Genomic DNA, 7044 nt, shown 5'->3' with positions numbered 1-7044 from the left:
CAGTATTCCAGTAGAATTTAGACCAATTATGGAGTAGTTAGTAGTCTAAGGGGGGAATTGTCAGTTTCTTAGTAATTTTGTTAATTTGTTCATCACTGGTTAAATAAATAAATAGTTTCTTGTTCCTTGTAAAGTGGAGGCTATGGATTTTTTCCTTTTAAACACACTTCTGATAGATCACAAGGGGGAAGGCGAGAAGCTCTGGGTGATTAGGGGATAATTATTAGAGTGGAACCCCATCCCTGTCGTAACAGATTGGGGTTTGAGTTTCAGTCTAATTATCAGAGGGGCTCAGCTATTTCCCCCTCAGTTAAATTATTCAAGGTCTCTTTGTTCAGTAACACTCCCCAGGACCTTACCATTAAGTGTATAAGTCCTGCCCTGATTTACCTTTCCAAAAACGCAGCCCCTCACATTTATCTCAATCAAACTCCATCCTCCGCCCCTCGGCCCATGGGCCCATCGGATTGAGGTCCCGTTGTACTCTGAGGTAACCTTCTTCACTACCCACTACAGCCTCCAATTTCAGCGTCATCTGCAAACCTACTAACCACACCTCCTATGTTCACATCCAAATTATTCAGATAAACCACGAAAAGCAGTGGGCCCAGAGCCAATCCCTGTGTCTAGTCCGAAAGACAGCCCTCCACCAACATCCTTTGCCTAGCACCTTCAGGCCCATTTTGGGAGCCTTCCACAGGGTGACTATACCCTCTTGAGTCAAGAAATGTTTCATCATCTCAGTCCCACCTCACATCTGGTGCATCTCCCCCCGCCCCCCGACTCCGGCTGTTCTAGACTTCCCTCAACCAGGGGAAATAAATCTATCAAGCCCCTATTGGTATTCTTCATGTTCCAATCAGATTCCCCCTCTTGTTCTTCTAAATTTCAGTGAATAGGTCTACCCAATCTCACCTCATGGAACAGCCCTGCCATCGTCGTGAACCTCTGCTGTACTCCCGTTATATCTTCTCTCACAGTCGGCCAGGAGCATGGACTCTTGGTGATAACGGTGACCAAAGTGAGGGCTCCTGGCGGCATTAGGCCTGGAGCCTGGACTCTTGGCAGCATTAGGCCCGGAGCCGGACTCCTGGCGGCATTAGGCCCGGAGCCTGGACTCTTGGTGGCATTAGGCCCGGAGCCTGAACTCTTGGTGGCATTAGGCCCGGAGCCAGACTCTTGGTGGCATTAGGCCTGGAGCCTGGACTCCTGGCAGCATTAGGCCCGGAGCCTGGACTCCTGGCAGCATTAGGCCCGGAGCCTGGACTCCTGGCGGCATTAGGCCCCGAGCCTAATCCGAAGCCTGGACTTTTAGCAGTGTTGGATATCAGCAGGGCCAGCACCCCCTGGGGCACTGACACTGGTGTTGTTGTTCCTGGAGTCGTGGTCCTTGAGGCCCAGAACACCTTTGGGCCCTTGAAGAAGCCCTGAAGCTATGCCGAGACCCCAATTTGAAGGGAAGATTTCCCTAAGTTTTAGTTTATCCTCATTGTAACTCAAAATGGCGCCAGGTTGCGGTAAGAAAGCACTTTTCACTGTGTCTCCAAGATACATGTGACAATAAATAAATCATTCGTTCAATACTCCAGGCGTGGCCCCACTGCTCATCTACATTCGTCAACTTGCTTCTGAATTTTTCCATCACAGACGTGAATTTCAATTTGACGCAAGCCATCGCAACTCAGTTACAGAATCCTATAACATGTCCCCTCGGCCCAATGAGTCTGTCCTATCAAAAAACACACCGAGTTGTGCGATCGTCCCATTTCCTAGGCCTGAAGCCTGACACTGCAAGCTGTGGTGCCTTCGCCAGACAGAGCCGAGCGGTTTGGCTGAAGGGGTGATGGGAATCGGGGGTGTAGAGACGTCAGGGAGTTTTCGGGACTGCTGGAGAAAGCGCGAGGCTGTGGAGGGACATGGTGCCATGTTAATGTTAGAAGTGAGGCCTCGCCAGGCTGCAGGCCAGTGTAGGCCTTCGCTTCTGTGTCTGTGTAAATTCTCATTAAGTAAAACCTACGCATTTCCAACCTCAGACAGCAACCCTCTTTTGTCATCTGAGCATTTAATTAAACTTCCCCTGCCTTTGGAAAGAAACAATTAAACCATTTATTGTAAACACATCTGCCTTTTTTTCTGAGCTAACTAAGGTCACAAATTAAGCTTTGGAAGTTCAAAGGATGTTTCTCAATCTCAAAGCTGATCAAATTTCCTCACGAAGTCGGCTTTGAATGGGCTTCTTAACGCCTTTTTCTTTAATTCTCTAGGCCTCAAAAGCCTGGGCCTCGAGTAGCGCTCGCTCCCCAGGACTCCCATCTGTCAGGGGGGCTGAAACGGTGCGGCCTGTTCTTCCGGGTCTCGCGGATTTACCTCGCGATCCGTGCGTTTTTGAGCGGGAGTTCGGAAGAAGAGCGGAGGTTTTTCTCAGTCACAGTGGGTTGGCATCGAAAACGCCGCCCGGCCCGGCAGGAGATGCTGCCCAGGATTAAACCCTCAGCCCCCACGCTTCCGCAACTCTCTGTAACTGAGCCAATCGTGGATTAGGGAATTGCGCCAGGGCTTTAGGTAAATATTCTGCAGCATCTGATGGCGCCGAACGAGACCATTTAGCTCGTTGTTGGAGGGACGGGTCTCGCTCAAATCCATTTGTCTGTGGCGCCCCGTTTTCACAATTGATCGACTCACATTTGCCTGACTTTGGTCCATATCCCTCCTTACCCAAATCATCCATGTACCCGTCCAAACGTTCATCAAATGACAAAATTATAGTCACCGCTACATCTGACAACCCATTCCAGGCACTCACCACCCTCTGTGTGAGCCCTCTGGACCCTGTTGTATCTCTCCCCTCTCACTTATCCCCCTCTGGCTTTGCACTCCCCTACCCTGGGGAAAAGCCGTTGGGTATCCACCTTATCTGTGCCTCTCACGATTTTATAGACCTCTATAAGGTCACCCCTCAGTTCCAGGGAAAAATGTCCCAGCCTCTCCTGAGAACTCTCCTTATAACTCAAACCTCCCGGTCCCAGTGGCATCCTAGTAAATCTTTGCTGCTCTCTTTCTAGTTTAATATTTTCCTTTTTTTCTAGTAGGCTGACCGGAAATGAACGCAGAGCTCCGAAAGCGGCCCGAACAACACCTTCTCGCGCTGCAGCACGATGCCCCAACACCAATGTGCTGACCGATGAAGGCTAGCGATCCGAACGCGTTCTTCATCGCACTGTCCACCTGCGACTCCACTTTCCAGCAGCTGCACAGCTAGATCCCTCGATCTCTTTGTTCTATAACACCCCTCAGGGCCCGACATTGACTGCGTCGGTCCTGCCCTGGCTTGATCCAGCTAAATGCAACACCTCGCATTGCTCTAAATTAAACCTGCCATCCCTCAATCCCACTGGATCAAGATCTCGCTGTGTTCTCGGACAATCTTCTTCACTGTCCACTCTACAACCGAACTCGGTGCCACACACTACCGTGAGCAGACCAGCATGCTTGCTTTTAGTGTGCTTAATGGAATATAAAAGCCAACATGTTCATCATCAGAGTGTTTTCCAAATGGAGACTGACTGCGGAATCTGGGAGCGAAGGCCACCAAATGCAGATACAGCAAACGCCGCAGCTTGAGTAAGCCATTCAGCCCTTCTCCCCTGCTCTGCTATTCCAGATGATCGTGGGCTGATCATCCAACTCGGTCTCCGCTATTCCCTGCTTTCTCCCTAAGAACTACATCCAACTCCTTCTCAAAAAAACATTCAGTGTTTTGGCTCCCAGCCATCTTTTGCAGCAGAGAATTTCACAGACTATTCCCCCACCGCCCCGCCCCCGCCAACGCTCTCTGGGTGAAGACAACTCCCATCTCCATCCTACCCCTTATCCTTAGACTATGACCCCCTCTGGTTCTGGGATCCCTCCCCAGGTCATGGGGAACACCCTCTACCCTGCCTCGTCCCTGTTCAAGTTTGGAAGGTTTCTATGAGATCTCCTCCCAATTCTTCAAAACTCCAGTGACTACCTGATCCGGTCTCTTTCCATCCGTCAGTCCCAGGAATCAGTCTCAGACACCCTTCGGTGCTCTCCCTCCATTCGCCAGAAACCCCTCCCCTCAGATAAGGAGACTCCCCACCCCCAAACCTCCCACACACACAATGCTCCAGGGTGCAGTCTCTCCCTGTCCAATTGCAGAGAGGCTGATCCTCTCGCCATGGAGGGGCCCAACGTCCCATTGACCTTCCTCCCATCACCCCCAGCTGTAGGAGGGGCACCTGGCTCTCGCCGTGTCTCCCCCGTTTCCTCAGTCGATCGCAAGCAATTGAGAAGGTCAACGCCAATTATATCTGCTGTTACGGGAGGAATCAGCCATCTAAGTTGGGTACTGGGGAGACCACAGGGTGAAACTGTGTTCCATTTTGTCTCCTCACATTGTAGGAAGGATATTGCGAGCAGTTCTGAGGAGGATGGGTGGCCTGGAATAGATGGGTTGCCCACTGGCTAAAGATCAGATGCGTCTTTCAGGCTGGTTTTTGCTGGCGTTTTGACGCTCGAAGACGGGAGTGTTTGGGGTCACAAACCCTCATCAGCACAGCCACAGCAGTTCAAAGCTACCTCCTGGTTTGTGCTTGAACAGCATAGGCCCTTCGGCCCAGCCGGTCCGTGCCGACCATAGCCCCAAGCTAAACTAGTCCTACCTGCCTGCTCCAACCTTTCCTATCCATGTACTTATCCAAATGTTTTTTATATGTTGTAACTGTACCCCCGTCCACCGCTTCCTCTGGAAGTTCATTCCAAACATGGACCACTCTCTGTGTAAAAAAAATTTGCCCAGAACTGGGCGCAGCACTCCAGAAGAGGCCTCACCAACATCCCTGTACAATCTCAACACGATGTCCTATAGCTCCTCCGATCTCTCCCTCTGGGGGGAGCTTCCCTCATTCCTTGTGAGGATTTCCGACGTCATTTGTTCGGAAGGAGTTCGGAGTGGGGTTTCTGAGAGTGGGGAGTCGATGCCTCCCTGCTTCTCTGAGGGACTGTGCCTGCGTGAGTCGGCGAGGATGCTGAATTAGGGATGCTCACAGCGGTTGCCATTGCCAGCCCACAGCACCGGGGCCCAGCTTCTGGCGCCTGAGGTTCGGAGATGGGAGGGTGGAGTTTGCACGTTCTCTCTCCACCCACCCCCGCCCACACATAGCATGGGTTTCCTCCGGTCTCCTCCAAAGATGTGCACATTAGGGTGGACTGGCCATGGGAAATGCAGGCTCTGGGTGGGATGCTCTTCAGACGATTGGTGTGGGCCTGTTTCTGCACTGTAGGGGGTTCTACGATTCAATATAAGTTGCTGGCGGGATTAGGAAGCCTTTTCCTGCTTGAAGTCAGCGTTGACTTGTTCAGAAACTAGTCGGAAGTGGCGAATGAATATTGTCTCACTCCTGTGCGGTACCAGCTTGAGAAGTGGACAATTAATGGCTTCCATCCTCATGCTGCCAATCCAAGTCTGCTTGGATACATGGCCCTGACTGCTCTCCCGATGGATTCCTCCATCCATGGTCGACGTGATGAAAGGAAAGACCAGAAAAATGGCACACGAACTGCTGTACACATTTTATTTTTATTACTTTTGACCTCAGTGCCAGGCACACACGCTTCAATATTGATATTTCCGCTTTCTTTTTAAAAAGTCAGTATATTTACAAACTTTACACGAGAAGTGCATGTTAAAAATCAAGCAACTAATGTTGGAGTGCTTTATTCTGTCAGGATGCCTGCCCACAGATGGCCTATTTGTCAGACTTCAGGCCTTACGTGAGGACAGAGGGATGTAGTCTACTCCACTAAGGCCTTGGGAGTTAAAGAGAGAGTTCATTTTTAGACAGGGCAGTGAGGCTGTGAGCATGGTTAGTGGGTGTGTCCGACAGGGACACGAATGACTGGATTCATCTCCGGGCCTGGAGAAAGCCAAGCCTCCGTTCCTTCTCGGCCCGCAGGCCGCGCTGCAGGAGGAAACCGGGAACAGCCAGCTGGAGTCCGCGACCCGTCTTTTTTTGTGTTTTGGAGGGGTGGGGGGCTGGCAATCGCAGATGCGTGGCCCAATCGCCTCTCTGCATGTAACCTTTGACCCAGAGCCCACGTCGGAGCGGAGCCAACGGAGCAAGCGAAATGCAACTGCGTTCTCCCAAAAGGAATCACCAGGCGATGGCCTGGAAAGTCGGGGGGGGGGGCGTGGGTATTATCGCAGGTAACGTCCTGGGGCCGAATCCTGCCCCGGCAGATGGTGGAATTTGAACACAATAAGAAAATATACGGAATTAAGAGTCCAATGGTGACCGCGAATCCATTATGGATTGTCGGGAATGGTTCGCTCATGTCCTTTAGGGAAGGAAACTGCCATCCTTACCCTGCCTGGGCCTACCCACACTGCAATGTGGTTGACTCCAGACTACCCTCTGGGCAATTGGGAGCGGGCAATCAACGCTGCCCTGGCCAGCAACACCCACATCCCGTGAATGAATTAACGCGGGAAAAAGGAAGATTTCTCCGCTGCTACTGTTGGAGGACAGATCAGCAAGCCATCTTACCGCGACAGCTGCTTCCCCACAAAGCCTCCTTCCACTTTAGCAGCAAAATAAAGATACATCCACAAAAATATTTCAACCCGTTTGGTTCCAAGGTTGCTCCCGGGCAAAGAGTAGGGGCAGTAACTGCGGTTGGTTGGCGCGTCCGAGATTTCAAACCGGAATTTCGGGAAGAGCTCGGAATGGTGAACCTTGGAGGCGGAGCGGGGGGGTGCTTGACAAGCTGAGTCTGGTGACAAAATGGCCGCATGTTTCCAGGGCCTCGCCCGCATCAGGACAATCGCAGGTTTCAAACCATCGCGGCAGCTGTCAAGAAAGGGTCGGCGAAGAGATGGTCACGCACTTCCTGGCGAGCTCTGGAGCGCGTCATCAGCGGGCGCGTCTTCAGGGACTTTTGTGGCTCTCCTGAGTCACCCCGGGGCTTGGTGGAGCATGTCCTTGGCCGCTGGCTTGCCAACTGATTGGCACCCTCTCTGCTCTG

General features: G+C 51.8%; 1 protein-coding gene across 9 annotated transcripts in view; it reads right to left on the bottom strand.

Moving 5' to 3' along the window:
* Nucleotides 1–5583: 5583 nt before the first annotated feature.
* The window catches only part of LOC125447967 (dedicator of cytokinesis protein 5-like), a 135257-nt gene continuing 133796 nt past the window's right edge, over nucleotides 5584–7044 (bottom strand). For all 9 annotated transcript variants that reach the window (XM_059643853.1, XM_059643850.1, XM_059643847.1 and 6 more), the window contains one exon: nucleotides 5584–7044. This exon is cut by the window's right edge and continues 3438 nt beyond it. The gene's annotated coding sequence lies outside the window, so the exon portion shown is untranslated.

The sequence above is a fragment of the Stegostoma tigrinum genome, unplaced genomic scaffold, assembly GCF_030684315.1.
Source record: "Stegostoma tigrinum isolate sSteTig4 unplaced genomic scaffold, sSteTig4.hap1 scaffold_291, whole genome shotgun sequence".
In the NCBI taxonomy this organism is placed as follows: Eukaryota; Metazoa; Chordata; class Chondrichthyes; order Orectolobiformes; family Stegostomatidae; genus Stegostoma; species Stegostoma tigrinum.
The sequence above is the reverse complement of the archived record's forward strand: the minus strand, read 5'-3'. Positions and strand labels throughout refer to the sequence as shown.